Raw genomic sequence first — 24382 nt, 5'->3', positions numbered from 1 at the left:
GGCCTTACCTTAACTATATGCTCTTTTAGGTAAATCAGAAAACAAATTCGTCAACATCATTTTCCATATAAAATATTGGTGATTCTGAAATGCTAATTTTAAAATTAGAATATTTTTCCTTATATTGTATCATTAAAAATAAGAGTATCTATTTCCATATGCTCTGAATAAAAATTCATTGGGATAACATATTTTGGTACCTCTTAAAAATTCATTTCATTTTGATCAAACAATAAAATGAAAATGGATGTTAAGTATTTTTCACAAATAGTATTCATTCATTCATTCATTTATTTATTTATGGCTGTGTTGGGTCTTCGTTTCTGTGCGAGGGCTTCCTCCAGTTGTGGCGAGTGGGGGCCACTCTTCATCGCGGTGCGCGAGCCTCTCACCGTCGCAGCCTCTCCCGTTGCGGAGCACAGGCTCCAGACGCGCAGGCTCAGCAGTTGTGGCTCACGGGCTTAGTTGCTCCGCGGCATGTGGGATCCTCCCAGACCAGGGCTCGAACCCGTGTCCCCTGCACTGGCAGGCAGATTCCCAACCACTGCACCACCAGGGAAGCCCCAGTTTTTAATTTTATAATGGTAATGAACTTCCAAATGCTTAAAAGTATTTCATACCAACAGAGCTCCATTTTTAAACATTACAAATAGGAAAAAAGGTTATGATATTAAATAAATCATTTACAGTTTATAGTTTTGTAAACCATTATGATTACATTTATTTTTAAACAACAATATCTGTATTTTAAACAGAAAAAAATTAAGATCATGTGGTTTAAAAGCTGTAGATTTTAATCATGGACCTGCATGTTTTACATATTGCTTACTGTAAAACATTAAAATGTTTTAAATAATTTTAGTAGTTTGGCTCTCTTTGACTGTTTCATCTTTAATTACAATATAACGCCTTCCCTTCCCTCCCTGCCCCCAAATGTTTTACACGTATGTTTCTCAAAGAACAACCAAAAAAGACTAATCTGTAAAAAATATATCAATAACATTTTTAAGTTTCCAATTATTTCTTATTTCATTCTATCAATTTGGCTGAAAACAGTTATTTACAAACACTGGTCGCCTACTTTCTTATAGCCTTTCATTTTTTTATGCAGTTCTTTAAATGATTTCAATCAACCTTAATGGTGCATTTTTAGTTAAGAAAATAGAATGAGGAGAAGTCAATTTGAGTGCTCAGATGAACAAGTGTCTTCAGAAAGAACAGGTATAAATGGGTTTAGAAAACAGAGAGAACAGGAGTAAAATGCAGTGAGCAGAGCACTCAGAGAAGCCAGATACAATGGAAACAGTATACTGCAGAGCTTTTTAAGCTACATACAATTGGAACAATGGACTTGATCCAGCCATCTATGTTAAACTGTTAAAATATAGGTGAAAAGCAAGATGGAATTCTATAAAGAGTGTTGAGGAACAGTAGAATGAAGAGCTTTAAATCTAAACAGAATGAATGCAGTCATTCAATAGGATGGAAATGAAGTCAAAATTGGCATATTTCCCTGGTTAATTTACCTGTGACCAACTCTGTTCAGTTTTAGGTATTAAGCCATTATTAGCAACAAAATAGTCTTTAAATTGCCACCATTGGAGTTTTTAAGCAACAACATAGTGTACATCCGTGAATTTAATGAATACATGCAACTATCAGTCGGGGACAGGGGGCGAAATTTCCCCCTCTACCCCTCCTGAGTTCTTATAGCTGGAATAATAATAAAATTTACACACAACAGATAACAGTAGAAAAACCAGCTGAATTTTGTGCACACAGAAGATCATAAGATGATGCTCAGAGACTGACCAAAAGCAGGCAGCTTTTATATCTTTTTACATGAAGAAAAATAAATTTGTGAGGATTTGACAGGATAAATAAACTCAGGTTTGGGTTCTTAATTAGGAAGGAATTTACGCAAAGTTTAGGCTTGGGTAGTAAATTAGTAAAGAAGTAACAAGGTTTGTTAATACAAGCTTCCAGGCAGAATTCCCTATGTCCTTCTGCCTCCAGATACAGTGAGGGCACATTTCACATAAGGGATTTATTTCCTACCTTCAGAGAGACAGAGAGGAGGGGTCAATATGTCCCTCTTGCATCAGTCGTGTTTTAAGTAACTTTAATTCAAAATAATCAATATGCCATTGAAGCATATTTTGGGGTGGCCCTAACACCACATAAACATACACAGATACATACAAGTAAAAATACAACATATAGGTCTCATATAATTGTAACAATTTAATAGTATGGTCTATAGCAATCAGTACACTATTTATATCAAACTTCCTACCCTCCAAAATCAAAAACAAAAAAAGGCTAATTTAGAGTTAATGTCAAAGGTGCAAGTGTACTATTACAAAAACTTGAAAAAGAAAGCTCATCTAGATAACACATGCAACTCACAGAATAGGATACTTCGGAATAATCAGATGGCTTAAATTTTTTAATTAGCTGGAAGTCAATCAGAACATTTGTTTTCTACATTTTGGGAAAACTTTTATTAAATGTATTGACATACTTTCCTGTTTTAGTAAGCAGAATAAATGAAATAAAATTTTATTTTCAATGATTTATAGTGTCTCAGGTGATAGTTGTGCATGATTTACAATTTTAAAGAAATGTAGCTAAGAAAACTGTGTAGAATGTGACCTGAATTGACGATATAACCTTGGAAGTTGGTTATGACCAAGATTCGTGATTTTTGCTTTTGTCTTCTGGCTTGCATTTTGTGTGTGTTCCTTCAATGACTAAGATGCTTAAATAATTTTTCAAGTTAGGTGAAAGTTCTAATATTTTTCATGTATAGTAAACTTAAGCATTACTATATTATTGTTTTGAATGAAGGTATTAATTATATTTATGGAAATAGATTTGAAAACCTCTGTAGATAAAAACTAAGTAAAACTAAAGCCCGAATATCTGTCAATGTTAACAAGTTGGGCCATTGTTAACTCTCAAAAAGAATATGAAAACGTCAGCCATATAATGTCATCCTTTAATAGTTCGTTATTGAAAGTTTTAAATACCTATTCTTTTTAAGACTTACTTTTAACTAATATTGACATTATCAAGAATTTAAACAACAGCTACAACAGACTTCAGAAAGAGTGAAGATTTCCTATTACCATGGAACTGTTTTAATATAGTGCTATTTCCAGACTTTTTTCCAATACATTGTAAGAAGATAAGAGTAGAAATGTATGTACTTACCACATGAGTATTTCAGTCACTTCAATATTTAGAAAAGAAATAATCATGAACAGCTATTAAAGATAATAAAAGCCAAACTTACTTTTAAAGAGTATTATTTCCATGGAGGAAACAAAAATGAAAGAAATTAGTTTTGGGTTAGGAAACACTTTTCTCTTGAAACTCAAAAACAACTTTAAAAAGTGAGGTATTTGTTTCTACTATTCAATCCTGCATATTTTTTGATCAATTATTTTAAATTATATTCAAAAACCAATAAAGAATACAATTGTGAGCCTAGATGGGGAAAATCAAATGAAAACAAAGCAGAATATTGGTAACCAGAGTAATGTTATTCATATTTGGTTATAAAGAAGCTTGAATTCCCTTACTGGGTCATAACTGTTTAAGTTATTTTGTCTTGAGATCAGTTATTGACATTTACATACTGTTTTATTTCCACTGAATTTTGTAATTTTATTCATTATGTTTATGAGTCTTTTCATGATGTTTGTGGGGGAAACAAAATTGATTTTTAAAAAATAATAAGGTCAATCTACTCACTAGTTTAAATGAAGGTATAAGATTATGTAAAAACATTTAAAAGTTATGGGCTTATAAGTTTTTAAAAATTGACGCTATTCCTCTGATATAAATCCACTTATACATTTGGATATATGATTGAGCTTACTGTAGCTGAATGGCCTATGTATTAAAGAAGTAAGCATATGAATAATGTTATAGCAGAAAATAGAGGATACATAACTAACAAAAAGAATGATATAAAACAAAAAGTTGTCCTACTACATACTGGATCACTTCTATTTCATGACATCATACTTTTATCCTTTCACATTTATAAAAGATGTTTAAAAATCAGCTACGGGGCTTCCCTGGTGGCGCAGTGGTTGCGAGTCTGCCTGCCAATGCAGGGGACACGGGTTCGAGCCCTGGTCTGGGAAGATCCCACGTGCTGCGGAGCAGCTGGGCCCATGAGCCACAATTACTGAGCCTGCGCGTCTGGAGCCTGTGCTCCGCAACAAGAGAGGCCGCGATAGTGAGAGGCCCGCGCACCGCGATGAAGAGTGGTCCCCGCTTGCCACAACTAGAGAAAGCCCTCGCACAGAAACGAAGACCCAACACAACCATAAATAAATAAATAAATACTTAAAAAAAAATCAGCTACGTACTGTCTCTTGTCAAATCCTCAAATGATCACACTACACTACAAAGCTACAGTAATCAAAACAGCATGGTAGGAACTTCTCTGGTGGCGCAGTGGTTAAGAATCCGCCTGCCAATGCAGGGGACACGGGGTTGAGCCCTGGTCCAGGAAGATTCTACATGCTGCGGAGAAACTAAGCCTGTGTGCCACAACTATTGAGCCTGCACTCTAGAGCCCGCAAGCCACAATGACTGAGCCTGTGTGCCACAACTACTGAAGCCCACGCACCTAGAGCCTGTGCTCTGCAACAAAGAGAAGCCACAGCAATGAGAAGCCCGCGCACTGTAGTGAGGAGTAGCCCCTGCTCGCTGCAACTAGAGAAAGCCCATACACAGCAATGAAGACCCAACACAGCCAAAAATTAATTAATTAAAAAAAAAAAAAAAGAAAGAAAATGAGGGTCCAGAGATCACTAAAAAAAAAAAACAAAGCAAAACAGCACAGCAGTGGCATAAAAACAGACATACAGATCAATGGAACAGAATAGAGAGCCCAGAAATAAACCCACACACTTATGGTCAATTAATCTACAACAACTATACAGTGGAGGTAACAATACACAATGGAGAAAAGACCGTCTCTTCAATAAGTGGTGCTGGGAAAACTGGACAGCTACATGTAAAACAGTGAGATTAGGACATTTCCTCATATAATATAAAAAATAACAAAAAAATGCAAAATAGATTATAGACCTAAATGAAAGACATGAAACCATAAAACTCCTAGAAGAGAACATACATGGAACACTCTAACATAAATCATAGCAATATGTTTTTGAATCTGTTTCCTAAGGCAAAAGAAAAGTAAAAATAAATGGGACCTAATTAAACTTAAAAGCTTTTGCACAGCAAAGGAAACAATCAACAAAACAAAAAGACAACCTATGGAATGAGAGAAAGTATTTGCAAGTGATATGACCGATAAGGGGTGAATATCCAAAATATACAAACAGCTCATAAAACTGAATATAAAAAAATGCACAACATAATTAAAAAATGGGCCGAAGACCTGGATAGACATTTTTCCAAAGAAGACATACAGATGGCCAAAAGACACATGAAAAAATGCTCAACATTGCTAATCATCAGAGAAATGAAAATCAAAACCACAATAAGATATCACCTCACACATGTCAAAATGGCTATCAAAAAGTCTACAAATAAAAAATGTTGGTGAGGACATGGAGAAAATGGAATCCTAGTACACTGTTGGTGGGATTGCAAATTGGTGTAGCCACTATGGAAAACAGTATGGAGGTTCCTCAAAAAACTAAAAGTAGAATCACCCTATGATCCAGCAATCCCACTACTGGGCATATACCCAGAGAAAACCATAATTCAAAAAGACACATGCACCCCAATTTCATTGCAGCACTATTTACAATAGGCAGGTCATGGAAGCAGCCTAAATGCCCATCGACAGATGAATGGATAAAGAAGATGTAGTACATATATACAATGGAATATTACTCAGCCATAAAAAGGAACGAAATTGGGTCATTTGTTGAGACGTGGATGGATCTAGAGACTGTCATACAGAGTGAAGTAAGTCAGAAAGAGAAAAACAAATATCGTATATTAACGCATATATGTGGAACCTAGAAAAATGGTACAGATGAACCGGTTTGCAGGGCAGAAATTGAGACACAGATGTAGAGAAGAAACGTATGGACGCCAAGGGGGGAAAGTGGCGGTGGGGGTGGTGGTGGTGGTGTGATGAATTGGGCGATGGGTGATTGGGATTGACATGTATACACTGATGTGTGTAAAACTGATGACTAATAAGGACCTGCTGTATTAAAAAATAAAATTATATTAAAAAATTAAAAAAAAAAGAGGGAGGACATATGGGGATATATGTGTATGTATAGCTGATTCACTGTTATAAAGCAGAAACTAACACACCATTGTAAAGCAATTATACTCCAATAAAGATGTTTAAAAAAATAAAATAAAAAATAAATAAATAAAAATAAAAATGAAAAAAAAAACATGAAGGGACCCATTCTAGTCATTTCTGTCATTACGTATCAATATAATCTTAACTTCTCTGGACCCCTGGTTTCTCACCTCTTAACCCAAGCATCTCTTTCACCTCTAAAATTGTGAATGAGCATTAAAAGCTCATTTTGGTCTCACAATTACATTTTTTTAAACTACCAACATACATGCGCTAGTAGGACAGATTTCAAAATATTAATTTGAGCATAACAGAGAACAGAATTTGGGGATGTTCATTTTTAAAATTCTTTTTCCAACTGCTTTATGCATTTCATTTTTTCATTGTCTTGTACTCTTAAATCTATTAACTAGCCCTTTTTACAACTTCTGATACGTATCTAGAAATCGATCCATAACTTTGGGACCATTGTAGTAAAATATAGGACATAAAATTTACCATTTTAACCTTTTTTATTTTTTAATTGTGGTAAAAAATACATAAAATTTACCATCTGAACCATCTTTAATTGTACAGTCCAGTGGCATTAAGTACACTTACACTGTTGCACAGCCATCTATCTCTAGACCTCTTTTCACCTTGCAAAACTGATATTCCATTGTAATAATATTCCATTGTAAGTATATACCATATTTTGCTTATCCATTCACCTGTCGACAGACAAGGTTTGTTTCCCCCTTTTGGCTATTGTGAATAATGCTGCTATGAACACTGGTGTAAAAGTATCTGTTCAAGTTCCTGTTTTCAATTCTTTTCGTATATACCCAGAACTAGAATTTCTGAATCAAATTCCAAGTTTAATTTTTTTGAGGAACCACCATATCATTTTCCACAGCAGCTGCACCATTTCATATTCCCATCAGCAGTGCACAAGGGTTCCATCTTGGGAATACTTTTAAACATAAAAAAATTAATTATTTTTAAATAACATACAGTGCTTCCAAAACAAACATTGAAATGATTGTCTAAACCACCATGCTAATACAACTATCATTTTCTAAAATCCAAATGCTTTCTCACTTGTATATTTTTACAGAATTATACTTTATATAATTTTTGGTTTTTTCCACATTATAAATCTAAGCATTTTCCATGATATTAGAAACCCAACATAATTATCATTTTAATATTTGAATTATATTCAACTAAAGGGAAATATTTTCTTAATCATACCTTTGAACATTCAAATTGCTTCCACTTTTACACCATTAAAAATATGCAATAAACACATACACGTATAAATCCTTTTTCTTCTGTTGAATACTTTCCATAGGAAGGTATTAATCAGCTAAAAGATGTGCACTTTTTTACAGAGTTTTTGGTAAATATCACTAATTTTTTTTTTAACAAAGGAATCATATAGATTTGTATTACCCCAGCACTCTCACCAGAAGGAGCTGTGATGGGAGGTACCTTCTTCGTATCACTAATTCTCTAACAGATTGCTTATCACCTAGCAAACACACGTTTACTAATAGAATTCATGAATGAATAAATGAGAATGCCATTTAACTGAATCCTAACTATCACTGAATCTTATTTCGTTTGCTAATTTAAGAGAACCAGTGCATTTTGGACTGGTTTAAACTATTTATTTTAACACAGTTAAAAATTTGGCCTTCAAATCAGGAGGTCCATAAAAAAATGACAATATGTAGGTCTTCTTGGTATTTAAACATTTTCCTATACATTTCCAAGTGTAATATAATTCCACTCAATTATAACCTTTCTTTCTAAACATAAAATATTACTGTGGGACCACGTTCCCAACTTGCATAGTTTATGGTATTAGGTAGATACAGCCCCTATTTAGCATTTATGTATAAGCAAATGAAATAGTATCAGCCATACTCTACTTATCATAACCGAAGTGTAACTGGCTCTATGTTTTCTTTGTTCTTTTTTCTTATGAATTTTCTACTGATTAAACTGTTGAGTCCTTTGACATTAAATGTTTCTTTTCATCTTTGCATCTGCCAAACTGACTAGCACAAAAAAAGGATCTGTACATAGTAGGTAACAATAAATATTCTGGTATACTTATTATGCTATATATTTATTTTCTATTTGATCTAATTGAGAATAATTTTAAAGAATCATGATACAAATAAAGTACATATGCATTAAAAATACACATTACAAAGATCCTCTCTTTATGTTAAAGTAGTAGAATAAAATTATCAGATAAAAAGGAAGCTTTAAACTATCCTGATGTTTAATGTAGTATTCAAGTCTTCTTCATAGATTGTAAATTGTAATGGGAATGTTACTAGAACTGTCAAATTCTTCCCAAAGCAATCTTCAAGCTAATCAACATAGACAATCACTCTTTTCATTTCTGTAGCAAAAAGAAAATTTTAAGCAGTATCTTTTGACTGTCTTGAAAATTGCTTAGTTGGAGGCTTTATTTTAAAATGCAACAAGCCTGAAATATTAAATGTAATTTGCAATGCAGCCTAGAGGAAGAATGAAGCATTTAGTACATTTTTCCTAACTGTTTCTGGTTGCTGCCTGGGTAGCTCCAGCACTTCTCTATCTTCAAAATCACCTTTGAGGGTTTCAACATCTTTTGACCACTACTTTTAATCAAAGAGGCTAAACATAAAATAATTTGACTATTATGTGGCAAAAATCTTAACAACACTGGCTTTGACACTTTTATTTAATTGACCTTAAACAGAGATTCCTCAGAAAGTAAACTGTTGGCACTTAATGAATTCTGATTAAGGTGACACATTACCCGATGTTAACATTGACAGAAATCACTGTCCCAGGAAAAAGTGGTCATTACTGAAGTTAGCAGAGTTTAGCTTTCCAACGATAATCATGTTTGTTTAGGTCTGCCTGACAATAAATAAAGCTCAATCTTTTGTTAAAGGATTGTTATTTATAAAACTCATACACCTTAAAAAATTTGCACACACAAAAATGTTATAGCCTGTCTTTATTTCCACCCATACCATGAGACATTAACACAAAAATAATACAAAAGCAGAAATACAGAATTAAATGGAAATTTAAGAGATGTAGCCCAATCTCTTAAAAGGAGGAAAGTGAAGTCCAGAGAGTTTGACTTGTTCAATGTCAAATTATTGAGTTTCTTGCAGAGAGTGAATTATAATTCAGATCTCATTATTTCTGATTAAATATGCTTTCTATAGTTCTATGAAAATCATTGGCCTTGCCCTTCACACTAAGAGCACTGTTTTCTTAATTTTCCACTATTTTAATCTGGAATAAAGTTCCCACATCCATTTATCCAACATGGAAGAAGAAAGCAGTTATTGAGTTCATGCTTTGATAAGGAGAGAGGAAAATACCGGTCTAGTAAATGGAGGTTATGAAAAGAAAAGAGGGCAAAGTATTTCAGAATGTTGTCAGGTAGAGTTGCTTTTATTTCTGAATAGAAGGAGTCATTCTCTTTGGGAGGAGGCAGTAATGGATGGGATGTTGGGGCTATAATCGAAAGGAGGGGAAAATCAGCTCAGCCCCCTCATTGTTCTTAAAGACTGTTCATTGTCTAATAAGGCAAACACTATTCACTATGTGCATCAGGAGAATCAGGAGAAAAAGGAATAAATTTTATTTCTGGAAGAATCCACATCATATTCAAGTTCGTATTTTTATGATGTATTATAATTTTAAAGAAAATGTATAGTGGGGAAATGAGACATAGATGAACAAAGGAAGTCTTTTTATAGAGTAAATGTAAGTTTTAGGTTTTCATAGCCCAATGTTCTAGCCCAGTGTACATTTGGGCATGTCAATGATACAGGAACAAGTTGCCCAGGGATACTGGATTGTAGAATTCAGAGTGTACGACTCTACTCTAACTGGGCCATTTTGGGGTGGGGGGGAAGTTTCATTTGATTTTTTCCGTAGAGAGCATGAGTATTTGTTTGGTATTACATGTGTTAGGAAGGGCATATATGCCCTTATGCCCTTAAAATAAAGCCTGTCTCTAAAATTTTATTCATTATTGTTGCCAGGAGAAAAAGTTATAAGGGAAAAAATTCACAGGGAAAAAAGAATCCACAGACAAGTTTTATATAAAAACCACAAACAAAAATGATTCATTGTTTCTTAACATATGGTTATTTCTACAAGTAAATGCATCTCTTTCTTGCACGCTGCTCTTTACTGGTATATACACTTTCCACTAATTACAAAGTCTTTTAGGAGGAAAATTTCTATGTAAAAACATGAATCTGATATTTGGCTTGAAATTCATAGACAGAATTTTTTTAATGCAGTAGGATTAATGATTGTTCTGATATTCATTTCTATACACTGGTTTTCATTTAAACCAAGAGCCTAAAAAGCACCTCTGGCAAATTTTTTTAAATTACTGGCATAAATTTTATTAAAAATTGTTGTGCTTTAAAATTATATTGCTAAAGACAAACCACGTATGAAAATTTTTTCCATTAATACGTAGTCATTCCTGGTTCAATAAAACAGGATTACCATGTATTTTATTTTACATGTTATATATAACAGATACTTTTGATATGTATATTTTACATATATAGCTGTATGAATACACTAATCTATGTATATTTTACATATATACTAAAATTAGAATTTTATACCCAACATTAGAAAGAAACCCTAATAATAATTTTGAGAATGTATACATAAATTCAGTAAATGTTCTCATTTAGCATAAAATGAACTAACTTTAAGGATTCTTATCGATGTAACTCTGAAGTGGTCAAGATTTTAAGCAGTCTCTGATGATCAGAGCTCAAAATTTACCAGTATACCAAATGACTTACTGTAACTTTTAACTGTAATATAACACTAAAAGTAGCATTTTTCTCCCTATGAAAGCATCAATACTGTAATCATTTATTCATAGAAACTAGCAACTATATTTTTCAAATTATTTTCTGGATTAAAAGTATTATTATAAAAACAAAAATCTACTGTGCCAGTTTTCTGGTTATACAGCAGCTTGGTGGAGTTCGGGGAAGGGTAGTGGGGGTGTTTTTGATTGTCAATTTATTTTTGTTTGTTGGTTATTTTACGATTTAAAGATTATAAAAGCAATACATATTGATTGCTAAAAATATATTACCAGCATAAGAGTAAAGGTAAAAAGTAAAAGTCCCCTTCCTATAAAACCCGTTAACCTGTTCAGAGGTTGAATTCTATCAGTTTCCTATGTGTCCATTAAAGATAAGTTTATACAAACCATGCTCATGCATACATCTAGTTTTTACATAAGATCATACTATACAAACTGTAGTGTAATTTTAAAATTTCATACTTAATATAAGTTGGACATGCTTGCATAGCAGTACATGTAGGTGTACATCCTTTTTAAATTAATTTATTTAAAACTGTTCCCTATTTAAGAATGTTTTGCATTTTGCTATTGCAAATGTTTTAAGTACGTCTTTGTACAAATATTGCTACCTACTTAGGTGAGATATCTGTAAAGGAAGATATCTGTAAGGTATGTTTCTAGAGATAAAATTTCTCTGTCAAAGAGAACTGCATTTAAAATTTTGCTAGATAGAGCCAAGCTGTTTCAAAACATACCTCTAAACTGCCATCCCACCAAAGCTGGTTATTGTTGATATTGTTGTTGTTATTTATATTTTTTGTATAATTTTATTTGCCAAATGTGGTTTCATTTCCCCTAAATTATTTACCTGTGAGTAACCTCCAATTTTCATGTTTTTAAATATATTAACCTGAAGAGGGTATCACAATGCAGGCTCTAGGAAGTAATTCTAACCAGTGTGGACTTTTCCATTCAACAGCAATAGTATCATGAGTCTGGAGACATTATGAGAGGGTATATAAGCTTTCTTCTACCTTTAGGCAAATTACACCTAAATCTCCCCCACCGCCACATTCTTATTTAATTACAACTTCAAACAGAAATTTTATCAGGCAAACTGTTTACTGCATTTCCTTATATATTCATTCTATAGGAAAGTGAAAATAATGTTCACACAATTCTAAACAAACGGTACACTTATAAACAAAGAAGTTAGCAGGCAAATGCCAGGAAAAGGACACCTATTTGAGGTTACTAACTTCAGTTCTAGATTTAGAAATTAATGTTACTAATAATAAGACATCTTATTCTTGGTAACGCTGTCAACAGAAGGGGTTAATTGATGTTCCAAACTTAATACAGGACACTGGGGATAAAGACTATGAAATCTGCAGAGTCAACTCTTATTTATATACGCCAAAATAAAGGGGAATCATTGTTATTAATTCAGATCTGCATGTAACTTAATTTTTGTAAAGAGTGAAATTATAAATATGCCTGGGGATATTTACAGAGTTTGGTTACGCTTAAAATTTGATCTTTCAGTGAAGTTATATTCATAGACTTTTACAAAATGTAACATAACTTTAAAAAATGAAACTTCAGCCTTTTAAATACTGCAATTTAGTGATTTTCAGGCTACTAATAATTCTGTGTTCCCTTTTTAAATGACTATGTAAAGTAAGTTCCAGTGGTGATAACTTTCTAAAATAATATTAATTGAAACACCTCTAGAATTAAAAATCTAATCTATGAAGTTACTGATGTGAAATAATTAAATTTAAAAGCTACACAATAAAATTCAAAATTCTTCATCAAAATCAATACCTGAGAAACTCTATCCTTTCACCCTACAGGAATTACTGGAAGATTTTCAGAACTGTAATTTAAAATATATTGTCTTTTATAACAAAGCTTAAAACCAATTAATGGCAAACTTACGATTATATTATACATTATTTGTTCTACTTATGAATGTTTGTGTGGTATGAGATTTTTTCTATAATAAAGGAAGTTTCAGTATGAAACTTTGCAATTAACAAGTGGTCACTCCCTGTCTTTATATCCTCATAACCCAATGCCACCCAACTCACGTGCCTGTGAATATGCTGGAACATACTAAAATTTCTACCCATCACATGCCCATTCACTTGGTCTTTGTATACATTTACATGCATATCACGATCTGTGATATAAAAGCAATGAGATGAATTTCAACAAGCCATGTAAGAAATCAATCATTTTATAGTCCCTTTCGTCTTCTCTCCTGATGCTTTTCTTTGCAGCCACTAATATCCAAATCTTGGCATTCTCTTCCAATCTTGTGATTTCAACTTTTTAAAAAATGTAGAATACAGGGAGGGCACAGGGAGGATAACTTTCACATGGGAGCTCCCTGGTTTCAGGGAGACTGAGAGGAGGTTCAATGGACCCTCTTGCATCCGCCATTCCTTAAGTAACTTTAATTCAAAATAATCAATATGCCACTGAGAAATATTTTGGGGTGGCCTGCCCAGGCCCCAGTAGTTCTAACTCAGGCTTCCAGACCCCAGAGCTTCTACCCTTAACCACTCTATACTGACTTCCTAGCGGTAGCTGATGCGTTAAAGATGCTTAATGTGGTACCGTGACCCATGATGACTGAGGTTCCCCAAAAGACTGGAAAACATTAGGGATGGACCAAATGCACACTTCCTCTTCACACCAAGCTAGGAAAGGTCCTATCTGCAAATTGTATCCTCGAAAGCAAGTATATACGTACCTCATTGTCATGGATGGTGCCCAGGGTTTTCTTCCATATGCTTTCAACAAACTACATTTTTCCTCTGGATAGATTTATATCTTCTTTTTTTATAAGCCTTGGCTTTCTTTTAATTAATACCAAAAGGTTTTCCCCATTATGGCCTGAAAACCTAAGTGCTTAAGAACTAAGCCGTCATTTTCAGTAAAGCCACAAAAGAAACAAAAAAGGGCGCATTCATAGTTTTTAGATAGGGAGATCCAAACAAGACGGTCCTCAAGCCAGTCAGAAGTCTCGTGTATGCAGAACTGCTAGGTTATCAATCACGTGGGAAAACTCGGGTACCTTGATACCGACAAATTGGCTTCAACGTTCTGGTACGCACCACACCTCTAAATCGTTAGAGGCCAATTTAAAGATCTCAGGGGCCGCCTCCTGGGCTCCCAACTGGCAACTTGGAAGATGTCCAGAACTTGGGGAAGCAATGAAACTTGGTGGAAAATGGAGGCAGTGGGTGATGGGCATGTGTTTAATTTTTAAACTAGCAAAACTGGGGACTTCGCGGGCACCCTGTAAAGATTCCCGGCCCTGAAATTAATACCACTAATAATACTCTGCCAGTTTTTTTGTTTTGTTTTGTTTTTGATGGAACACGGTAACTTTGCCTTATTTTATTAATAAACAGATACCTTAGTGGCATGTTTCACTTATGGGTATTTTGGTTCCTAGTATTTAAAATACAGTCACAAATCCAATCATGGGGGGAAAAATGCAATAAAGGGGCGACAGCGAACACGTATATGTATGAAGTATCACTTAAAAGCATTTATTACCGTCGGTGTGTTGGGTGGTGACGGCCAAAGTGCGGCTGTGGTTAATGTACGTCGTAGGACCCTGAGCGGCTGGAGTCGCACTACGCCCCGGACTCGTCAGTCAGATCACTGGGCACCTCACGCTCTAAAAATGGCGGCCGCGCCTCTATCCACCAGAGAGCACGACCCCAGAAGAACGTCACGTCACCAGGGCAACGACGCTCTTGCGTAAGGGCGCGACGCGGGTGAAAGTTCAGCGCTGACGCTGTGAACTCCGGTGCCGCGTCTGGGCCCAAGGTGAGGCCGGAACCCAAGCGACTCCCAAGATTTCCGGCTAGGCGAGCGTTAGCCCAGGCCTGGGAGCGAACGAAGCGCGCCTCTCCCTGCGCTCGGCCTCGCCTGGCGGGCCGGAGGCTGGACGCCCAGACGCGACCTCAGGCTGAGGGGCGGGGCGAGCCGAGCGCCCGGCCCTCCCCAGAGCACGCGAGCTCCGTTCCGCGCTGGGTGGCGCCCGCTGGAGTTGACGTTAGCCATGGAAACGGGGAGCGGGTCTCGACGCCACCGCGGTAAGCTGGTTGCCCCGGCCGCCACAGCTCTTCTGCCTCCGCGTTCGGACCGCAGGCAACCTCCCGGCGGGAGCGCCCTATATGGGTTTACCTGCAAAAACGCAGTCCCCGGGATGCCTTCGCATCGCCTCTTCCTTCAGGTGACTCGAGGTACGTTAGATCCCCGACACCCACCTGGGAACTTCTTGGTAGCCTTAATTTCCAAGTCTGTGCAGAGTGATTATTGCACTTCTTAAGACGTGAGATGAACTCAGTCGCTAGAGGCATCAATCTGGTGTGATTTTAATTTTCTTTCGTAAGGCTGCGTTAGCCCGTTGAGTTTTAGCATTTTATTTCTAAGAGACACTTGCGAAATGGAAAATGGCCCTTTCAGTCTTAGTTTAGGGATGGCTTTGTTATCCCAATAAAGTTTATACACTATGCCCCTTACTACTGTGTTCATTCTCTCTCTATCTCCCCTTTTGCCCCATAGTGGTCAAATCATGGACCCCTGAACAGGAACAACTCTTTCCCCACTGATCTGCATCCTCTCTCCGCAGCCCGCTGTTTATCAAGGACCAACATTTACTTCAATGAAGTCTACTCCATCAGAAGTCACTTACCAGGCCTCTGAATTGATTTTCTCTCTTATTCAGCTGTATAGTATTAGGTGGATTTTTCCTTTGTTAGCTCATTCCTGCATTTAGGGCAAAGACCATCCTTTATATTATTGGGTGTCTACTACCACCTATGCCAAATTTCCAGACCGTTATCATAGCATCCAAAGCCAGTTCAGATGTTGCCATTTTAGTAATTTAACTGTTTGGGCACCTGACCATTACTTTAAAATTTCCTACTTAAAGAGATGCCTGCTAGTTATTAACTGCCACAGAAAATACCACGTTGGGGATCTTTTCTGTTTCGTTTTCTTTTGTAAGAACTTTATTGAGATAAAAATTCACATTCCATACAATTCAATTTTAAAACATTTTCATCACTCCCAAAAGAAGCACTGTACCCTTTAGCAGTCACTCTCCCTGCCCCCAGTCCTCACTGTATCCACCAGCCCAGGCATACCCTAATCTGTTTTCAGTCTTTATAGATTTGCTGGTCCTGGACATTTCATATAAATGGAATTATACAATATGTGGCCTTTTGTGATTGGCTTCTTCCACTTAGCATTCTGTTTTCAGGGTTCATTCATGTTGTATCATGCATCAGTACTTCGTTGTCATTTATAGTCTATTACTATTCTATTGTATGGATATATTACATTTTATTTCATCTGTTGATGGCTGTTTATGTTGTTTCCATTTTTTGGCTATTAATCATATTTCTGCTATGAATGTTCATGTATAAATTTTTGTGTAGACTTATGTTTTCATTTCTCTTGGGTAAATACCTAGGAATGAAATTGTTACGTCATATGGTAACTCTATGTTTAGCCTTTTGAGGAACTGCCAGACTGTTTCCAAAGCAACTGCACTATTTTACATTATCACTTGAGGGTTTTGATTTCTCCATAACCTCGGCAGTACTTGTTATTGTCCGTCTTTCTGATGGCCAGTCAAGTGGATTTGAACTGATATCTCATTGTGGTTTTGGTTTGCATTTCCCCAATGAGTAATGTTGTTGAGCATCATTTTGTGTGCTTATACTAGCCATTGGTATATTATCTTTGGAGAAATTCAGATCCTTTGCCCATTTTTAAATTATTTGTTTTTTCATTATTAAGTTGTAAGAGATTTTTCTATATTCTAGATATAAGTCCCTTAACATATATATTTTTTGCAATAATTTTCTCCCATTCTGTGAGTTGTTTTCGCTTTCTTCATGGTGAGAACCTTTTCTTTTAGACAGTTTCCCCCCTTGTGTTTGTTTTTGTCTTATCAAGCAGTCCTACCTGCCATGGCCATGCTGACTTAGCTAACAAAAGCTTCCTATTTTGACATTTGTAGATGTCTCTTAGGCCCACCTTCCTCTGAAGACCCTTTTTCCAAATTTGTCCTTCTATTTCTTAATTCACAAAATAAACTTCCCTTTCATATGTCAATAGCTTGATGTGATTGAAAAACTCTGTCTTCCTCCAACTGACATTATGTGTTGGTTCAGTCACTTAATATCACTGGTTCTCAATTTTACTTTCTGTAAAATATATTGATTTATTTCTGGTAATTCATGTCAGTGGTAGACTTCATTCGCCTGATACTTGATTTTGAAGGAAGAGCTTATTAATCCATTTGAATTTATAATGGCTAAGATGTGTGAGGTGTGGGAAGGGTAGATTGGGATAGGAGCAGAAGTATTACTGGCAGTGCTGCACATTTATGATGCTCTGATGTGACCTTTGGCTATTTCCTACCATCTTAGTTTTCTGTAAGTAATGGAATGCTATCAGTTCATGTTCTAGTGGTGTACATTTGGGAAGTGTGAATCATAGAACCAACAACTCATCGTTCCACCTGGGAAGCATTGCCAGTACATAATCTGCAATAAATAGATCCTTTGAGCTATCTAATCACCCCTCCCATCCAGCCAGAGTTTTCCCTACATACCAATTCCTGTGAATTTACAGAAAACTCTTAAATTGAAAGACCCTTCAAAATCTGGAATTTGAAAAATTACCATTTTGTATAGCCAAAGAGATGTTAACGTCCTTGTTCTTTTTAGGCACTTGGGTAGATTTTCCTTTTACCGGTAAGGGAGGAGTGTGCTTACTACATAATCGATAAACTAAAACACGAAATGTATTTTTCATCTTTAAGCACCAAATGTCTTTCAAAAGACTCTTCAAGAATCTAGCTGTTCATCCATGGCATAGCATTTGGTTCAGATCCCATAGAGTATTTTCATAATTACAGGGGTAACTATCTTTGCATCTGTAGATTCCTGTTAGTACCCTCAACAGTTAGTACTTGGCTATCTAAAAAGTACACATATGTGTTCTGGTGATGACAGATGATTTCTATCCAGAGTAACTGAGAATTAAGTTGTTTCATATCTTGCCAGATTTAGTAAAATTTGACAAGTATATTAAAACATAATAAGTTTCCTGAAAGTACAACAAAACTATAGTTGAAGTACAGTGCAGAAGTGCTCAGTAAATATGTGTGGATTCAATATCCTCTCACACCTGTTCGGATAGCTGTTATAAAAAACAAAAGATAACAAGTGTTGGGGAGGATGTGGAGAAATTGGAAGCTTCCCACTGTTGGTGGGAATACAAAATGGCACATCACACAGAAGTAGCACAATGCTACTGAAAACAGTATGGGGAATCCTCAAAAAATTAAAAATAGAACTGCCATGTGATCCAGCAATTCTGCTTCTGGGTATTTATCCAAAAGAATTGAAAGCAGGATCTTTCAACATATTTGCACTTTCATGTTTACTGAAGCATTATTCATAATAGCCAAAAAGGGAAGCAAACCAAGTGTCCATCAGCTGATGAATGGATAAAGAAAATGTAGTATATACATAAAATGGAATATTAGTAAGCCTAAAAAGGAAAGAAATCCTGCAATATGTGACAACATGGATGAGCCTTGAACACATGGTAAATGAAATAAGACAATCATAGAAGGACAAATACTGCATGATTCCACTTACATGAGATATCTAAAATCATCCAAGTCCTAGAAACGGGGAGTAGAATGATGTGCCAGGCGCTTGGGGGAGGAATAAATGGAGAGTTGCTGTTTAACAAGTTTTAGTTATACAAGATAAATAAGTTCTAGAGATCTACTGTACAACATTGTGTTGCTAGTTAACAATACTGTATTGTACATTTGAAAATTTAAGAGGGTAGATCACATGTTAAGTGTCCTTGCCATAAAAAAAAAAAAATCTAACGTAATAGAACAGAAAATAAATGTGTGGATTCAATGAATGAAATCAACCAACAATAAAAACAATATGCTAGATTAAAAAAAAAAAAAAGTAACCTTTGCTAACCAAAATCAGGCAATTGCTAAAACTTCTATTTCTAGGAATTCTTTTTGCCAAATTTAGAGAACTATAAATTCAGTATAATCCCCCAAAACTGCCACTTTTTGTTATCTCTTTCTTTGTTTTAAGGGATTTTCAGGCTGATATTTTGCATGATTACTGAGTTAAAGTTTTGGTAACTAAGTCTCCTTTCTAGGTCATTGCTAAATTGATCTCTGTTTCCTACCCTTTTGGATAATGGGTAAGAAATGTGGCTCAACTTCCAAAAAAAGTAACATTTCTTTGGCTATTTTGTTGGCCTGCTTTCAGAGTAGCATATGAAGAAAGCATATGGCCTAAATGATTGTTGTGATGCCACCTTTATCCCTTAACTTCTCTTTTCACAGCTTTAAATTTTTTTTCCCTAAGCCTTGAGCCATTTTTCATTTTAACATGTTGGAGGTAGCAGCCATATAAATGCATCAATCTGTCTTTAACAGTCTTTCAGAGCATATGCCAAATTCTCATTCAGGGAGTTAGTTTTAATTATTCTGATTTTATTTTTTCATGCTACTAATCCAGATTAGAACTTAGAAGATCTCTCTATAGAAATGTAACTGTCATTTCATACAAAGAAAATATTTCTGAAGTATTCCAGGATCTGTAATTAAAGTTTAAGTCAAACAGTACCAATTTATCATAATTTTTGCCTAAATGAATTTACAGTATCTGTCATGTAATCCTCTTTTATCCTTAAAATACTAGAAAAAACAACCTGATGTACTTGCTACCTATCAAATTTCCATAATTTTTTTTCTTGTGTACCTTTGTTCATGACATTCCTCCTTAACTGGTATATCTTTTTAACTCTACTTCACCTAGCTAAATCTTTAAGGTTGTGATTGAAGCCCAGGCCAGTATTTCTGAAAGCAGTTTCCATGAAACACTGCACACATGATCTGTTATTAGATATCAAGGGAAAAATGGGTTCCAAGGACAGATAAGTTTGGAAAACTCAAATGACATATTTTAAGCAGATTTGCAGTGGTATTTTTTTTAACTTGAAGATGTCTCAGAGTCTTTAGTCTGCTGATATCCATTGTGACTCTTCAAGATTACAGTCTGGTATATAGTTTCTCAAACTTCTTTGACCACAGACACCTTTTCAAAAAACATTCTGTAGGGCAAACAATCCTGTATCCTTCAGCCTTTCTTTTTATATTCCATTAAAATAAATCGCCATCCCAGTGTCCTCCCCCATTCTCCTAAGGCTTCTTGAGGGAACTTATACCCTTCATACTTTTTCGTCTGCCCTCACTTTATTATCGCTCCTGCCTTAGTTTGCCTCTTGTGTCTGCCGTTCTTCCTGTTTTTCTCTCCCAATAAGAACTAACTGCTCCTTCCTGGTAATGAAGGAGATTAAAGTGTAGCATAAGACAAGGAGCAAATTAAAATTGGACTTCTGACATGTTAAAATCCTCTAGCCATTTCCTTCTCCATGGGAGAAACCCAGCCATGTTTCTCCCTCAGGCCCATCCTGCTCCAGTATTACTGGGATACTATACTGCTCTAGGCAAAATCTTCTCTGAGCCAATAGTACTATCATTAGACGCCATTATTTAGTCCATAAGAAAAATAAATGAAGATACTTTCCAAACATTTAAAAACTGGGAATAAAGAGTTTATGGGTTTACTGTTTTGAATGGGGCAGGATATGCTGGAAGAAGTTTTCAAAAATAGTAAATAACATCCAACTTCCCTTTTAACAACAATATTTAATGTTCTCCAACTTTAATCATCTTACCTAAGCTATGCCAGTAATGTACTAAATACATGCCTTTCTGTGCCAAGGTACAGTATTTTACTAAATATTATGGAGAATCAGAAGTATCTCAAGATTTGGCCCTTACCCACAAATAACTTAATAGTAGAGAAAAGAAAAACATTTGAAAAGATAACATGTAAAGAGATGAACAATACAAGAACTGCCCTCTGTTGATACATGTTACAAGATGAGTACTATGAACAAGCAATGTTTTTGACACACAGATAAGAGAGAGGCATAGTTTGGTCTAAGTGCTCTGCAAAATTTTCAGAAAGGATTAGACTGAATCTTGGAAGTTGACTAAGATTAGTAATTATGGAAGGAAGAAGAAGACATCCTGGGCAAAGGAAACGGTATGAGCATAGGTACCCAGAAGGCCACAGGATGTGTTTGCAGGGCATGGGTTGAGAGTTCTAGAGGATATTTGATACTTTAAAGAAGTGTCAAAATGTTATATGTAAAATACACACAAACACAGCCTAATGAGTATGACTTCTGAAATTTTTTACACTTATACACACCGAATAACCATGTATACAGACAAGTGTGTGTACTTCTTTTTTCTAATACAAATGGGATCATCAGTGTGTTTATTGTACTTTGCAATATATTGTGGGCATCTTTCCATGTTCCAAATCAACAGTAGATCGTGAGAGTATTCCACTGTTTGGAATATAATCACAGAGTATTCCATCAAATGGGTAAGAACATTTAAACTAAATTTACAAAAGACTCAGAAGTACTAAAAGGTTAATGAATATGGGTAGTAATGTGCAGCTAGATAATCTAGTTTATAAGATATCTTCAATTTCTGTCTTCCTTTCCCAGCGAGCCATCTCACCTTGTTCCTCACTTGCCTCAGTGGAGAAGGAGTGGCCAGCTTTTACCTAACTCCCTGGGAAAATTTTAGGTACATCTAGATTCTTCAAAATGCTCAGGCCAGCCATCCAAGCTCGATTTCCTGTCTGATAGCATCATCCATAGATAATTGAAATCAGAATCTTTACCCACACCCATAGGAGCATGTCCTTACTTACCTATGGCTTGTACTGAACAAGCATATCAGTACAGTACACTGACATCACTGACATCGGTACAGGAGATATGCTCATTCAGAGGGGAGGGGGCAATCTTTTCATTTTCTGAGATTAAACCATCAACCATTAAGGTTCCATTTGGCCCTGCGGTTCTGTTATTTTGTGAGTACTTGCAGGGCTGTCTGTCATGTGAGTAAAAGCTATGACGTTCTATATAGAGCTAAGGCCAGTAGCTGGAAGATATAAGGTGATAAGTGTTTAAAGTATAAAGAATTTCCCAAAAGTATAGCAAGAGGTGCTCTAAGGTAGTAATTCTTAGTGATGACCAAAAAACCTTTTGTGATACCCACCATGGCTGATGTTGTTGGGTAGAAGTGACTTGCAGAAAGACTCTTTTAAACTGACAGGAAGAAAGGTTACTTTAAGATGGCTTTAAATTCTTTGTGTGTGGTAAAATACACAGAGCGTAAAATTTACCATCTTGACCATTTCTAAGTGTACAGTTCAGTGATACTCAGTGCATTCACATTGTTGTACAAGCATCATCACTGTCTCTCCCTGTGATTCTTTTCATCTTGTAAAACTCTATACCATTTAAACAGTAACTATCCATTCTCCTCTCCCCTCAGCCCATGGCAACCACTATTCTGCTCTCTGTCTGTGATTTTGACTACTCTAAGTACCTTGTAGATTTATATAGTATTTGTCTTATTGTGACTGGCTTATTTCACTACGCATAATGTCCTAAAGTTTCACCCATGATATAGCAAATTGCAGGATTTCCTTCCTTTTTAAGGGTGAATAATATTCCATTGTATGTATATACTAAATTTTGCTTATTTATTCATCCTTTGATGAACACTTGGTTTGCTTCCACCTTTTAATTATTGTGACTAATGCTGCTGTAAACGTGAGTATACAAATTATTTCTTTGAGACCCTGCTTTCAATTCTTTGTAGTATATATCAAGAAGTGGAATTCTTAGATCATATGGTAATTCAATTTTTAATGTTTTGAGGAACTACCATACTGTTTTCCATAGCAACTGTACCGTTTTACCTTCCTACCAACAGTGCACAGGGTTCCAATTTTTCCACATCCTTGGCAACACTTATTTTCTGGGGTTTTTTTTTTTGTTTTTTTTGATAGTAGCTATCCTAATGAACATGAAGTGATATCTCATTATACTTTGATTTGCATTTCCCTAATGATTAGTGATGTTGAGCATCTTTTCATATACTTATTGCCATTTGTATATCTTCTTTAGAGAAATGTCTATTCAAGTTCTTTGCCAGTTTTTGAATTAGATTGTTTGTGTTTCTGTTGTTGAGTTTTAGGAGGTCTTTATATATCCTGGATATTCATAACTTATTTTTTTCTCCCATTCTGTTAATTGTCTTTTCACTCTGTTGATAGTATCTTTTGATGCACGTGATTTAATTTTTGTGAAGTCCATTTTGTCTATTTTTTTCTTTTGTTACCTGTACCTTTGGTGTCATACCCAAGAAGTCATTGCCAAATCCAATGTCAGAAGCTTTGTCCTATGTTTTCTTTTAAGAGTGTTGTTGTTTTAGGTCTTATACTTTAAAGCTCTTGATCCATTTTGAGTTACCTTTTGTATATGGTGTTAGGTAAGGAGCTAACTTCATCCTTTTGCATGTGGGCACCCAGTTTTCCCAGCACCATTTTTTGCAGACTGTTCTTTCCTCATTGAATGGTCTTGGCACCCTTGTCAAATATTTGACTGTATATGTGGGTTTATTTCTGGACTCTTTGTTCTATTCTATTGGTCTATATGTCTGTCTTTATAAAGATGGCTTTAAACTTAATTTTTCATTTCTAACTTAGTATATGACCCCTGAGGTAATGCTTCACTAGCTGATCTTGTTAACAGGCAACTGTTTTTCACAAACAGGAAAAGGGAAAGTTGAAGAGAACAGAATCCATATTATTTGATCCTTAGTTTTTTATGGCCCTTAAATGAAAATAATCTAGACTAAAGCATATATGGGTCCTATTATTATTTCATGTTTTGCTAGTTCTGGTAGATTTTTGGAAACTGACAAGAGAAAGAGACACTAAAAATTGAGTCATGAAATGGTTTGCATGTGGTAACATAGTAATAATATGCTTAATAATAAGCATGTAATCTGACTCTTGGAGTCTTTTGGTTTCCAGTTCATTGTCCTTCCTACTGCATGTTGAGCTGCCAGTGGCTTTTTATTGAAATGCTACTATTTTAGCAGGGTTTGACTTTTTAAAATATCAGAAAAGCCTAAGTTTACTATAATTGTTAAGTGATGTGACTAACACTTAGTATTTCTA

The 24382-nt window shown here is 35.4% G+C and overlaps 1 protein-coding gene and 1 long non-coding RNA gene across 7 annotated transcripts in view; one reads left to right on the top strand and one right to left on the bottom strand.

The window, feature by feature from the left end:
* The window catches only part of LOC309655391, a 78039-nt gene extending 63154 nt beyond the window's left edge, over positions 1 to 14885 (bottom strand). For both annotated transcript variants that reach the window (XR_014260805.1, XR_014260806.1), the window contains exon 1: positions 14745 to 14885. This is a non-coding gene — a long non-coding RNA (uncharacterized lncRNA). The remainder of the gene's footprint in view (positions 1 to 14744) is intronic.
* A 130-nt stretch (positions 14886 to 15015) lies between these two features.
* Positions 15016 to 24382, top strand: part of PCNX4 (pecanex 4) — a 44675-nt gene continuing 35308 nt past the window's right edge. Inside the window, exons 1-2 of one of the 5 annotated variants that reach the window (XM_082450340.1) lie at positions 15016 to 15289; positions 15762 to 15882. The gene's annotated coding sequence lies outside the window, so the exon portion shown is untranslated. Of the gene's footprint in view, positions 15440 to 15761; positions 15883 to 21848; positions 21931 to 24382 lie in introns of all 5 variants that reach the window. The other 4 variants (XM_082450339.1, XM_082450336.1, XM_082450338.1 and 1 more) reach the window with 4 other exon arrangements.

This window comes from Balaenoptera physalus (assembly GCF_965194825.1).
Source record: "Balaenoptera physalus genome assembly, chromosome: 2".
NCBI classification, from domain to species: Eukaryota; Metazoa; Chordata; class Mammalia; order Artiodactyla; family Balaenopteridae; genus Balaenoptera; species Balaenoptera physalus.
Note: the sequence above shows the minus strand (reverse complement) of the source record. Positions and strands in the feature narration are given on the sequence as shown.